Source organism: Dendrobates tinctorius, unplaced genomic scaffold (genome assembly GCF_039654945.1).
Source record: "Dendrobates tinctorius isolate UK_male_01 unplaced genomic scaffold, ASM3965494v1 ptg000116l, whole genome shotgun sequence".
Lineage (NCBI taxonomy): Eukaryota > Metazoa > Chordata > Amphibia > Anura > Dendrobatidae > Dendrobates > Dendrobates tinctorius.
In genome coordinates this window covers 16,010,788-16,025,894 of record NW_027361784.1, presented here as the reverse complement: position 1 = coordinate 16,025,894, position 15,107 = coordinate 16,010,788, and the positions used below count along the sequence as shown (strand labels likewise).

Sequence of the window (15,107 nt, the reverse complement as noted above, 5' to 3'; positions counted from 1 at the left end):
ATTAATGAAACTTAGTAATGGTGAACCACAAATGTAAATTTATTTTTTATCACAAAAATAAACCTAAAAATTATTTTTTACGGCGTTTGGGGGCAGATGGTTTCAATTTGGGGGTGTGCAGGGAATATGTAACACTTGCAGTTGAAGACGGTGTTTGAGGGGAAGGGGCAACAAAACTTGTGGGGGAAGGTAGTCCAGTTAAGGGAATTAATCTAGGAACACTTGGAGGAGAGGAAATCTGTTCAGGTACATTAGTTGTAATGGCATGTCGCCGTAGGCTTGTGTGCCTGGACCGACTTTGGCCCAATGCCCGCCTTGATTGATTTCGCCTTGAACTAGGGGCAAATATGGAATGTAGGTCCCCCGTCTGCTGGTATGGCTGCTGCTGCTGAGGTGGCGGCTGCTGCTGCAGAGGTGGCGGCTGCTGCTGAGGTGGCTGCTGCTGTTGAGGTGGTTGCTGCTGCTGCTGAGGTGGCTGCTGCTGAGGTGGCTGCTGCTGCTGAGGTGGCTGCTGCTGCTCTTCGTTGTCAGTGCTCGTCCTTGCAGGAGGACTGGTGGCGGCAGTGATGGTCCAGGTTTGCAGAGTGGTGGTGGCAGGGCTACTACATGTTGTTGTAGCGGCAGGGCTGTTCCATGTTTGCCTAGTGGTGGCTGAGCTCCACGCATGCATGGGATTGGCGGTGGTGCTCCAGACAGGAGCAGCGCTTGCCATGGTGGTGTCGGTGAAGTGACCAGCTGCACTCAGACTTGTGGTGGTGTAACGGTGGGTGTCCTGGCTTTGAATAGAGGTGTCCGTGCAGTGGTATGCAGCACAAGTCGGTAGTGAGGTGAAGCGAGTCAATGGTGGCACAGGTGGAAAGGACACCACTGACTGCTGACCGTACCGATTATGCTGCATAGCCTGCAAGAAAGCATTGTTGCAGGCCTGCAGCACATTCAGCTGTTGATCAGGACTAAGGTGTTCCGCCATGCCCTTTTCAATCTTACTAAAAAAATGGTGTGCTGGTCTGTTGAGGTCGGCCTCCAGACGGTCAAGGCGCTGTTCTACAGAATTGAAGCGGTGTTCAAAGTGGTTAAAACCACGTTCCATGAGTGCAAAACCGCTTTCAACTCTGTCGGACAGTGACTTGAGGCTGGAATTAAATGTCTCGCTCAAATGCATAAACTCGGGCAAGACATTCCTGTCCAAGGCCCTCTGCCGCTGGCGGGTAGTGCCCGCATAACCAGTGGCAGAGACCTGGGACAGGGGAACACCTGATGGCCCAGCTTCCTGGTCACCAGCTGTGTGTGTGGTTGACCTGCAAGGTGCTTCCTGGTTGTCGGATGGCTGGGACGGGTCAGAGGACGTCCGAGGAAGGACCGCTCCAGGGCCAGGTTGCAGGGTGCTGCTCCAGGTGCTGTGGAAGAAAGGAAAATCATTACTACCATGCCTTTACAAGAAGCATCAGCTGTGGATTAGAAAAACACAGATTAATAAAAATAAAAACCCAAAATGTATAATACTTACGATCTCGTGGCAAGGACCGGTCTTAGGAACTGCAACGCGTGATAGTGACGGTATCTAGTTCTGGTCCTTGACGCAGATCCACTGCGAACCTGGCCCTCAGCACGAACATCACTGTTGAAGCGGTCCTTGATCCAACGCCAACGTGTTCGGACTTTGTCCACTGTTGATAAAAAAAAAACAGTGCCGTCAAGGACAACAGTCACTGCGGCACAATGTAGCAATACAATACTCAAAGCAGTCACTGTAGACCCCGATGACACTGTTGGGTTTCCTGCTAGAATACACCTAGCACGAAACCCAACAGTGCCGTCAAGGACAACAGTCACTGAGGCACAATGTAGCAATACAATACTCAAAGCAGTCACTGTAGACCCCGATGACACTGTTGGGTTTCCTGCTAGAATACGCCTAGCACGAAACCCAACAGTGCCGTCAAGGACAACAGTTACTGAGGCACAATGTAGCAATACAATACTCAAAGCAGTCACTGTAGACCCCGATGACACTGTTGGGTTTCCTGCTAGAATACGCCTAGCACGAAACCCAACAGTGCCGTCAAGGACAACAGTTACTGAGGCACAATGTAGCAATACAATACTCAAAGCAGTCACTGTAGACCCCGATGACACTGTTGGGTTTCCTGCTAGAATACGCCTAGCACGAAACCCAACAGTGCCGTCAAGGACAACAGTCACTGAGGCACAATGTAGCAATACAATACTCAAAGCAGTCACTGTAGACCCCGATGACACTGTTGGGTTTCCTGCTAGAATATGCCTAGCACGAAACCCAACAGTGCCGTCAAGGACAACAGTCACTGCGGCACAATACAGAGCAGGGAAATACTCACTAAACGCCTTTTTGGAGGATGCTGTGGCGCTGTCCCAGCCATCCATCAACGCTGCGGCCACCTCATTCCATAGCCGCCGGGTCACCACATTGTCCTTGTACAGCCGGTCACGGCTGTCCCACAACGGCGAACGCTCCTGGACCAGGCTGATGAGCTGCTCATTATCCAGGTAGACGTCTTCATCCCGTTGTGGAACCTAGACAAAACACATTCATTAGAATAATCAAATTTAAATTGAATAAAAAGTTACAAAAAAAGAAACAAAAAAAAGAGTAAAAATAGAAGATAAAAAATAAAGAACATTACAAATCATTTGATACTTACATTCCGTATCACCACCGGGACTTGGCTTCGCTGCTCCTGCTCTTCGCCCTCACTAGTCCCGTCCGCAGATGATGATGACGATGTCTTAAAAAAGTTGAAAAAAACGTAAGAGATTTGGAGAAGCAGCAGATATACTTACCAGATGCACGAAAATAATCACCTCACGGTCTGCTTGCGCCAATTCCTGCCGCGATGGGGAATACTCGGATTCTGAAGACATACTGCATATAAAAATAATAAAAATCATTAGTACATACATAATTTAAAAGGACAGGCATATAATGTAATATACTCACATTCTTCGCTGATATAATGGGTTCTTGGTTGACTGTCTGCTCTTCAATCTGTCAGTGTAGTAGTGGCAGAGTTTTGGCAGGCACCTCCTTTATATAGACTTTTTTTTTTGACTTTAGAAGATTATAACTAGGATAACAAGTGGACACCACCCAAAAAACGCAGCGCTAAAAAAACGCATACCTGCGCATGCCAGTGCGCACGTATGCGCATCCATAGGCTATAATGGCCATTTTTAGCGCAAAACGTGCGCATACGTGCGCATGCGCTTTTTTCCAGGGCCAAAAAATGCAACATGCTGCGTCTGGAAAATACCAACGCACACCCCAAAAAAACGCAGCGCATGAAAATCGCATACGTGCGCATGCCAGCGCGCAGGTATGCGCACCCATGTTAAATATAGGGGAAAAATCGCATGCGCACGTATGCGTTTTTTTCCAGCGCTAAAAAACGCAAATGGGAAACCAGCCTCAGTGATACATTACTGGAATGAGGGCTCTGCTCCTACCTCATGCTGCTCTCAGATAGAGTAGAAACGTTTCGTGACAAATTCCATTTATGGGATCTCTTTGTTTTTGGCTTGTACTAGAAAAACATGAATAGAATCCTAGAATGGTAGCGTTGGAAGGCAGCTTCTGGGTCATCTGGTCCCACCCCCTGCTCAATACAGGATTCACTAAACCATCTCAGACAGATGTCTGTCCAGCCTCTGTTTGCAGACTTCACTTGAAGGAGAACTCACCACAATCTCGTGGCAGCTTGTTCCATTCATTGATCACCCTCACTGTAAAAACATTTTTTCTAATATCTAATCTGTGTCTCCTCCCATTCAGTTTCATCCCATTGCTTCTAGTCTTTCCTTGTGCAAATCAGAATAAAGATGATCCTTCTATAATGTGACAGCCCTTGAGATATTAGTAGACGGCTATTAAGTCTCCTCTCAGTCTTCTTTTTTGCAGGCTAAACATTCCCAATTCCTGTAGCCGTTCCTCATAGGACATGGTTTGCAGTCCGCTCACCATCCTGGTCGCTCTTCTCTGAACTTGCTCCAGTTTGTTCATGTCTTTTTTATAATGTGGTACTCAGAACTGGACACAGTATTCCAGAAGGGGGGATAAGGATTTCACATGATCCAGACTCAATGCTTCTCTTAATACATCCTAGAACTGTGTTTGCATTTTTTGCTACTGCATCACACTGTTGACTCATGTGCAGTCTGTGATCTATTAGTATACCCAAGTCTTTTTCACACGTGCTGTTGCTTAGTTCTATTCCTCCCATTCTATATATGCTTTTTTCAATTTTCTTGTCCAGATGTAGGACTTTGCAATTCTCCCTGTTAAAAACTATTCTGTTAGTTGCTGCCCACAGTTCCAGTTTGTTTAGATATTTTTGAATCATCTCTCTCTCTTCTCTAGTATTAGTATTTGCAGTAATGTCTTCCAAAAACAGCACCACACCTATCTTCAGGTTGTCTGTGGTATTGCAGACACTTGAATGGAATCTTTGGTTTTGTGAGGCCATTTTTCTGGAACAAATCAATCACATTTTTCTAATGCTGTGCAGCTTATTTTACTCCCAGTATTGTTCGTCTTTATATTTCCATACTTCCATTTTGAAATGTTTGTGATCAAAGCTTTTTCTTTTTTAATAACCGTACATTAGGCACATTTAACCCGTAATATTTTTTTGCTAATTTGCCTTTGTCAAGCCTCTGATCTCGTTAACGATAGCTGCCAGTCCTCACATAATAATCCGGAATTTTATGGTTTGAGGCCCAGCTTGTCACAAATAATGAGGGTTCAGATGTAAACTCTTCATAATTGCCTGCTAAGTTCAGCAAGTTTGCAAGGCAGGGGAGAATAATATTTAAAAAAAAAAAAAAAAATCTTTTCCCTCTGTTGCACTTGTGATTTTTTTTTTTTTATATATATACAATGGTCTCTGATTACCACAAAGTCCGGATGGAGGGCTGGAGTTCTGGTAGGAGGCAACACCAATTCATTAAAGTTTGGGATGAGAGCTCCGCATCGGATCTTGACAGCTATAACTTGACTGACATTTTAATTTTTTTCCTCTACTGCCTTTATTTTCTTGGATGACGCTTACTGTAAAATAGTTGTTAAAAAGCCATCCATCATGGCACTGGTACATTAAAGTAGTGTATAGAGTCCAGAAAACCAATGAGGGGTAAATAGCAGAAAAGCCAAGGGTGCTGTCTTTAGTTTTTCAGGTGTGTATATATAATGGATTATATGTAGTTTTTCAGGTGTGTATGTATTATGGATTATATGTAGTTTTTCAGGTGTGTATGTATTATGGATTATATGTAGTTTTTCAGGTGTGTATTATGGATTATATATATATTTCAAAAAATATTTTTTTTACTAGTGCTTATTCTCGTGAGTATGGTTTTATTACAATACTTCAAAGTAGCCAACAAGAGTTTATTGTATTTTTTTTAACAAATGTGGAATACACCTTTAAATCTAATTTTTCATACAATATGTATTGGGGTAATTAAAATTACCGTAACTTTTCTTGTTTGAAAATACTTACCTCTTCACTGTAGACTTGTATTTCTATGGTAACAGACTACAAATAATTCCTATGTGGTCAGGCCTCACAATAATCCTCCTCCATCTGTTTTCTACCTCTCCGTGCCCTACTAAATGTGTGACAGAAGCAGACGACAGAAGTTGTTTTTTTTTTGCAGTTTGACGAATTCAATAAGCAGCCTTCGCAACGATATAGTAAGATGTCAGTCTAGGCGGTATAAACATACATTTCACCGAAGGATTCCACATGTGCCAGCAGCGTACACGGAAAATATATTTTTTCTGCTTTGCCATTTGCAACAAAAATAAACCCGTTCGAAAAAAAAATCAAAAACCTGCGCTCATAAAATAGGAGAGAAAGGGGAGAGCATGAATAAGCTTCTTCCCGACTCTGCTGGACTCAACCGCACTAGCTGAAATATTAATGAAAATTTCAGGAATCACACATAACATATACTACCGCTTTGTGCAGGGAAATGCCAGGCTTTTATGGACCTTTCCACATCGCCAGAATAATAGAGCGTAGAGTCATCAACTAGTAATTAATACTCTTCAGATTTGAAGTATTTTATTGTGCGGGTGCCAATTAAGCGTTGTAGATAGCGCTGCCGGAGAAGGCTGTACAGTGGCGGAAAGGTTAGTGCTTTTTCCACTTCACATTATGTATCATAGGTAAAGCTTAGCTGTTTTCTGCGGTCTCAAGAGAATGCACAGTGCAATCAGTTCACTGTGCGCTAGGTGTCCATTTATGCTTCATTAAAGTTTATTTTTGTAGGTATTTAAGCAATTCAAGATAATGATAGGCCCGCCAGTATTAATAAAGGATATGTTTCTTGTCATAGGGGCTGTCTCCAAAAGACCAGCCCTGTTTATACACCTCATTATTACATATCAAGATCCTATGGTTTCCCCTATTTTGCACCCTACTCTATGACACTGAGTGGAGAGCCACCAATTAAAAAAAAAAGATTTTTTTTTTGATCTGGGCATTTGAAAATGTGTATATACTTTTATAGCATTGTCATCCATTTTTCTGAATGGTCGCCTAATTGTAATAATTAAAGGGATTGTCTGACCTTAGGCTACAAGTCTGCAGTTACATTATATGTGACTGCAGACTTATGAATGCTCACATTTTGCGCACCGTGAGAATTCTCTGATGCTGGCTCTGGAAGCAGGCAGTCGTGACTGCTAGTATGCAATTTGTATGCTTCCAGCCACATTCCGACTAGACTTGTCTGATCTTGTTCAATACACTTGCGTTGAGTGAGGCTGCACACGTCTAGTCAGCATGTGACCACATGTACAGTCATGGCCAAAAGTATTGACACCCCTGCAATTCTGTCAGATAATATTCAGTTTCTTCCTGAAAATGATTGCAAACACAAATTCTTTGGTATTATTATCTTCATTTAATTTGTCTTAAATGAAAAAACACAAAAGAGAATGAAGCAAAAAGCAAAACATTGATCATTTCACACAAAACTCCAAAAATGGGCCGGACAAAAGTATTGGCACCCTCAGCCTAATACTTGGTTGCACAACCTTTAGCCAAAATAACTGCGACCAACCGCTTCCGGTAACCATCAATGAGTTTCTTACAATGCTCTGCTGGAATTTTAGACCATTCTTCTTTGGCAAACTACTCCAGGTCCCTGATATTTGAAGGGTGCCTTCTCCAAACTGCCATTTTTAGATCTCTCCACCTTAGAAGTCTCCAGTGCTTTCTCTCAAACCATTTTCTAGTGCTTTTTGAAGTGTGTTTTGGGTTATTGTCCTGCTGGAAGACCCATGACCTCTGAGGTAGACCCAGCTTTCTCACACTGGGCCCTACATTATGATGCAAAATTTGTTGGTAGTCTTCTGACTTCATAATGCCATGCACACGGTCAAGCAGTCCAGTGCCAGAGGCAGCAAAGCAACCCCAAAACATCAGGGAACCTCCGCCATGTTTGACTGTAGGGACCGTGCACTTTTCTTTGAATGCCTCTTTTTTCTCCTGTAAACTCTATGTTGATGCTTTTGCCCTAAAAGCTCTACTTTTGTCTCATCTGACCAGAGAACATTCTTCCAAAATGTTTTAGGCTTTTTCAGGTAAGTTTTGGCAAACTCCAGCCTGGCTTTTTTATGTCTCGGGGTAAGAAGTGGAGTCTTCCTGGGTCTCCTACCATACAGTCCCTTTTCATTCAGATGCCGATGGATAGTACGGGTTGACACCGTTGTACCCTTGGACTGCAGGGCAGCTTGAACTTGTTTGGATGTTAGTGGAGGTTCTTTATCCAACATCCGCACAATCTTGCGTTGAAATCTCTTGTCAATTTTTCTTTTCCGGCCACATCTATGGAGGTTAGCCACAGTGCCATGGGCTTTAAACTTCTTGATGACACTGTGCACGGTAGACACAGGAACATTCAGGTCTTTGGAGATGGACTTGTAGCCTTGAGATTGCTCATGCTTCCTCACAATTTGGTTTCTCAAGTCCTCAGACAGTTCTTTGGTCTTCTTTCTTTTCTCCATGCTCAATGTGGTACACACAAGGACACAGGACAGAGGTTGAGTCAACTTTAATCCATGTCAACTGGCTGCAAGTGTGATTTAGTTATTGCCAACACCTGTTAGGTGCCACAGGTAAGTTACAGGTGCTGTTAATTACACAAATTAGAGAAGCATCACATGATTTTTTGAACAGTGCCAATACTTTTGTCCACCCTCTTTGTTATGTTTGGTGTGGAATTATATCCAATTTGGCTTTAGGACAATTCTTTTTGTGTTTTTTCATTTAAGACAAATTAAATGAAGATAATAATACCAAAGAATTTGTGTTTGCAATCATTTTCAGGAAGAAACTGAGTATTATCTGATAGAATTGCAGAGGTGTCAATACTTTTGGCCATGACTGTATGCAAATCACAAATTTGTGGTCACATGCCCCCCGCCGCTCCTGGCACCAGCATCGGAGATTCCTCCACATCTGGCGACGTGCAGTGCGCTCGATGTGAGGATTCGCAAGTCATATAGAGTGACTGCAGACTTGTAGCATAAAGCTGGTTAACCCTTTAAAATGGGTGCCATTTTATTTTTAAAGCTGGCCAACATGGTCATGAACAAAAAAAAAGACATAAGTAGTTACCTACCAATTCCTTATCATTTCACTCTTTGCACAGTCATGGTCATGCGTTGTCACATGTCTACCATATGACCAGAAAAGGGTCTACAGAGACTGCTCTTTATACAATGTTCTGATCATAAAGATATGTGAACACTGTAGCCAATCACCTGCTACAGCTGTCAGGTATTGGACTTCACGTGGGAAAGTGATTGGCTGCTACAGCTCTTGCATTTTTTAAGGGTTGACAAATATATGTATGTATATGTGTGTGTGTGTGTGTGTGTATATATATATATATAATATAACGCTGCAAGCGTCACTCTGTCCTAAGCCTTTATAGAATGCGCAAGCGCGATGCGCCTGCGCAGTCTGGCTCCAGACAGAATGAGGCATCCAGCGGTGAGGAGAGTGTATGGTACCAGAGATGGCGGTACCGTACACACTGCATACCGCCATCTCCAACGCCATTCTTACATAGTTACCTGACCGGGAAGAACATTGCCGCAGCGCTTCTCTTCGGCCAGAGACCGGGGCAGGAGTGCAGCCGGTATCGCGCATGCGTATAGCGCGATCCGACGCCATTTTACTGAAGACACACTTGTGGTGTGTCTTCAGCAATATGGCGCCGGACAGCGCTATGGGCATGCGCGATTCCGGCCTCCAGCAGAACGTGACGCCGCTGGAGCACAGGAATGAAGGGTGAGTATAAATGTTTTTTGGTTTTTTTTGTATGTGTGTAGTTTTAATAGGAGTGAGGGGACCATGCATACCAGGATAGGGGGATGAGGGGTACCATGCATACCAGGATTGGGGGATGAGGGGACCATGTATACCAGGATAGGGGGTGAGGGGACCATACATACCAGGGTAGGGATGAGGGAGAACCATGCATAACAGGATTGGGGGATGAGGGATACCATGCATACCAGGATTGGGGAATGAGGTGTACCATGCATAACAGGATTGGGGGATGAGGGGTGCCATGCATACCAGGATAGGGGGTAAGGGGGTCATGCATACCAGGATAGGGGGGTGAGAGGACCATGCATACCAGGATTGGAGGATGAGGGGTACCATGCATACCAGGATTGGGAGATGAGGGGTACCATGCATACCAGGATAGGGGGTGAGGGGACCATGCATACCATGATAGGGATGAGGGAGTACCATGCATACCAGGATTGGGGGGTGAGAGGACCATGCATACCAGGATTGGGGGATGAGGGGTACCATGCATACCAGGATTGGGGGATGAGAGGACCATGCATACCAGGATAGGGGGGGTGAGAGGACCATGCATACCAGGATTCGGGGATGAGGGGTACCATGCATACCAGGATAGGGGTGAGGGAGTACCATGCATACCAGGATAGGGGGGTGAGAGGACCATGCATACCAGGATTGGGGGATGAGGGGTACCATGCATACCAGGATAGGGGATGAGGGAGTACCATGCATACCAGGATTGGGGGATATGGGGTACTATGCATACCAGGATAGGGGGTGAGGGGACCATGCATACCATGATAGGGATGAGGGGTACCATGCATACCAGGATTGGGGGATGAGAGGACCATGCATACCAGGATAGGGGGTGAGGGGGCCATGCATACCAGGATTGGGGGTGAGGGGACCATGCATACCAGGAAAGGGGGTAAGGGAACCATACATACCAGAATAGGGGTTCGGGGGACCATGCATACCAGGATTGGTGGTGAGGGGACCATGCATACCAGGATAAGGATGAGGTAGTACCATGCATACCAGGATTGGGTGGGGAGTGGACCATGCATACCAGGATGAAGAATGGGTTGCCATGCATACCAAGATTGGGGGGTGTGAGGGTACCATGCATACCAGGATAGGGATAAGGGGTGCTATGCATTCCAGGATAGGAGGGGGGCAGCATATACCAGGATGGGAGACCATATTCCAATAAAAATGCTCGCCACCCGGGCGTAGAACGGTTTCATAGCTAGTAGTTGTGTGTGTGTGTGTGTGTGTGTGTGTGTGTGTATATATATATATATATATATATATATATATATATATATATATATATATATATATATATATATATATATATATAAAAATATAATATAATATAATTTTATTTATTTATAGATCAGCTACCTTCATTTGATAGGGATTGCCTACATGAGACAGCCCCTTTAATTACTAGTTTACAGGTAGTAACAGCACTTTAATTTTGGAGAGAGAAAAAAAAATACTACATGTATTGAAAATATGCAAGTGAAATTTGGACTTGTAGGAGTGATTTTGTCCTGTGACTATATCTACAGTTTTGCAGGAAGCTTATCAAGTGCATTAATAGACAAGTGGGCCTCCTATCTGAGCAGGGGTGATATGCTTGGTAGGAATGTGTTGTTGTTTTTTTTTAAAAAGCGGACAAATATATTATTCTGTTGTAAAACTTATTCACTGACTATTAATTTCTTTCTAATCCTGCAGCAGTTAACAAGTCAGCTGAGAATTTCACATTTCTCTTTGTTTACAATCAGGTAAAAAGTCCTCCAGTCTTCTGTGGATGAGTCCTACTGAAAGGATTTTTTTTCTTCTAGTCTTGTCTTTCTCTAAATCAGGATGATTGCTGGAGGAATCATCAGACAGCCTCACATTTATCCTACAGTGGCCACTGCAGGTGATGTGTGGTATTGCAGGGCACCCATTCAACTTTCAAATACATTTTAATGCTGAGTCCTCCTGGGCTGCTCTGAGCATACTGCTCTCATTATGGACTCCCCTTTGTATTTCAGTTCTGACATCCTATATAAATACACTTTTATATGTCTAGTTCTCCTTTAAAATGGAATTTATTGATTAGATCATAATTTGTATTATTATTATTTGATTTATCTATTTCTTTGAGTTATTTCAACAATATGTATGGAATTTATATGTATTTTTAATGTTGCATTTTTTGTTATCTTGAAATGAGGTATGCACTAATATTAGATTACCACTTTCTCAAATTAAAGAGTTATTCCCAAAATGACAACTTATCCACTTTCTAATATGGATTAGTTTAATGATTGCTGGAAGTCTGATGACTGTGACTCACAGTGACCCATAGATCAGTGCGCTGAAATCTGGATAGCCAAGCTCTGCAGCCCCGTCTTGAAGGGAGAGTAGGTTTGCAGGCTCAGCCTCTAGTCCATCTTTTGTCAGTGGAACTTCTGGAAATAGTTGAGCGCTCTGCTTTCTTCTGCAGTCCCGTCCCATAGATAGTGGAGATTGAGCATGCACCTCCTCTCCATTTTAGATGATGCAGCAGAGCCTTGGTTTCAGGGTTCTAGAGCCCCAATCTTGTGATCACTGGGGGATCCAGGGGTCAAGCATTAAACAATATGGGATAAATTATTCTGTGTACAGTAAGGACAGGATAAGCAGTTTCCATTTTATTGACAGACAGGATTTTAATGAAAGGAAGACCTCTATAGGAAGGTTGAAAGCCACACGCGATCATACCATAGTAGGTGTTGTGAAACTGCTCATCTTCTCTGTCCTCCCTCACTTTGCACAAATTGTGCTCACCACTCTCAGAAGCCCTTGGATCAAGTTCTTCCTTATGGCGCATTCAGAAATCTGTACAAATCGGAGTGACCGTGGGTCTTCCCAACCGAGCTTGACAGCCTCACAGAAATATGACGTTGTCACGCTTTGGTTGGGAGACCCACGACCAGTCCATTCCTTACTGGTCCATTCCTTCCTATCTTGGACCGATTTATATGGTAGTCTGAATGTGCCCTTAAGCTGATTATTGATGTCCATCTTTCACTGGTCTGAGTCTGGACCTGAAATTCTGAAGTGGACACAGGTCTTCTTGTCTCGCATGTGTATGGTGCTCTCGAGCTTGTGTCAGAAGACCTTCTGTCGGTCCAGAATTCATGCTCCGTCTTTGACAGTGAAACATGGTCAAATGATTTCATCCTAAAATATCATGCATCCAAGTGCCCATTATACAGTAAAACCCATTTCAGCTCTACATCTTTGATTCAGCAGCTCAGGCAAAATGGCTGTTTCGTAATCATGTAAAACATAGACTACAATAAAGTGACTCAATCCCTTTAAGCTTTGGGTCATAATAAAGGTTTTAGATGTTTTTGCGGATTCTTCTCACGGACTCATTTACATTTCACAAATGCAGTCTGCATACAGTTCAACCTATCCTCTGTTTAAATGACATTTATGCATTGCCAGCACCTTGCGTATTAATTTCTCCAGTGCATTTCTTCCAAATTATTTTTTTATGCTTCATATAAAAGCATTTAATTAAGTAGTGCAATATTGTAACTTTCTGGAAAACATAAATCGCCCGTTTCTTGCTTGCTTCACTGTTTTATTTTTTGTCTTTCTCCAATTTCTCTCATTTACAGTATTTTCACTTCACAATTTATTTCATTTTAGTTGCTTTAAGTGTTTTTTATTCTTTTTTTGCTTCTGCTTCTCGACTCCGCAGGGATTCCCAGTTGGAGTGCAGTGTTTCATATACAGAGTTTATTTAATCTTATTATAGGCTGTATTGGTACTTTTATACAACTTCTGCTTTGTTTATCTTCTTTGGAATGTCTTTCAAACTAGTATCTGTGGGGATTAAATATAACTAGAAGAAATCTAGTCTAAAAGGATAGTAATATGTGTGTGTATATGATATATATATATATATATATATATATATATATATATATTGTATATGTACTGTACATAAATATGTAGTTATCATATGAATTCTATAGAAAAGAACGAAAAAAGATGATAGAAGGCAAAAGTAAAGCTGAGATCCATTTGCAAATTCTCAAACCTTGGTAAATCACAAACACATGCTGTAATTTTTTATACGTCATGAAAAAGGGAACCTGGAGAACACATATTATTTGCAACTGTTTTGGTGCAACTGATGATCATTAGTTTTGACCGATGACTGGCTAAAATTTTAATCATAATGCATATGTAAGCCCATCTTGTTCTGGCCAGTAACACCTTTGCCAAACTACAATGTCAAAAACACCCATCTTGAAAAAAATTGGTTAAAATACACTACAGTTGCAGTACAATTCCTTGGATACTCTCCCAAATCACAGGATTGTAGGTAAGAATAAATTTATAAGCCAAAAACACATTGGACATGCACAAAAATGAACAGGTCAGTAAGACAAAGTTCACACCACCCAAAGACTGAGACAGAAAAAACACACAGTATGACAAACGTGCATGAATACTCTGTTGTAAAATATGTGTAACAGTAAGCAGCAAGTTCTAGTAAAAGATAACAAAAACAGGGTATTTAGTTGATACTTTTTTTGCAAAAAATGTATACAAAGCCATTCCACCACATCATGGTATACCCTTCTCGGAGCAGTCCTATCTAATGTATTCACCACATCACGGTATACCCTTCTCGGAGCAGTCCTATGTAATGTATTTAAACCTGATCATGTGAACAATACCTACATGAGCAGGATTCAGAAGGCGCTGCCCGGTGTGGGCACACTGGGCATAATGGCTCTTTATGTGCATGTCCCACAACAGAGAGGCGGGGATCTCCCAAAGCTTGCGTGAGCAAGAAATAAATTTATGTATCTTTTTATATGCATAGATCTATATATATACTGTAGTGCAGCAGTAGCACCGTACGCAGTTTTGAGGCAGGGACCCAAAAAGTTCAAACACAAAAACTCCTTTAATGCCTTACTTCACGGCATTAAATGTTCACTTTACACAAGTGCATATAATTAGTTTCTAGTATCACTGTCCATTTCATTGCACTACATAGTTCACGGCATCCTTGAAATCACAGTCACTAAACACGCCGGACTTCCCTTTGTCCAGTTTCCGTGGGCGACTGCAGCGCCATGTTAATGTCTCACTCACAGCCTCCTTTAGTTTGCAATCACTACACACGCCAGTCTTCCTCTGACCGGTTACCGTGGGTGACCGCACCTCTATGTTAATGTCTCTTTTACTCACACAGCCGTACACAGTCCTTGATATCCTCCGGGTCATAGCCGGGCACCATATCCACCTGTTTGCAGCCATTACACATGCTAGTCCTCCTTCAGGCATAGGACATCCACCTCCGGTTTACTTCCGGGCACAGGACATCCACATCCAAGACCAGTTACCGTGGACGGCAGCACCGCTGTTTATGCTGCGGGTGCCAGGCCTATTGCCTCCGCTGTGTCCTGTGTTGCATCACACAGGCTGTGCTCTGCAACACCAACTGCTCTACACAGTCACAAGCACCAACTCACTCTGGCCCTGACACTGACACACCCAAACCCTTTCCTGCAGGGCTTTTAACAAAAGAACCTGTGGCCTTTAGCCACATCGAAAACCTGGGCCTGGAGTGAAATGGACTGCACAACTACTATCTTGCAGTGTGTTTCACAACAGAACACAACATCCCGGAACAGGTTTTCCCTACATCTACCTTGGACATCAGCA

At 43.0% G+C, this 15,107-nt stretch overlaps 1 protein-coding gene across 7 annotated transcripts in view; it reads left to right on the top strand.

Moving 5' to 3' along the window:
• TRPS1 (transcriptional repressor GATA binding 1) overlaps positions 1–15,107 on the top strand; it is a 375,172-nt gene that overhangs the window by 294,996 nt on the left and 65,069 nt on the right. The gene's annotated exons all lie outside the window — the stretch shown is intronic.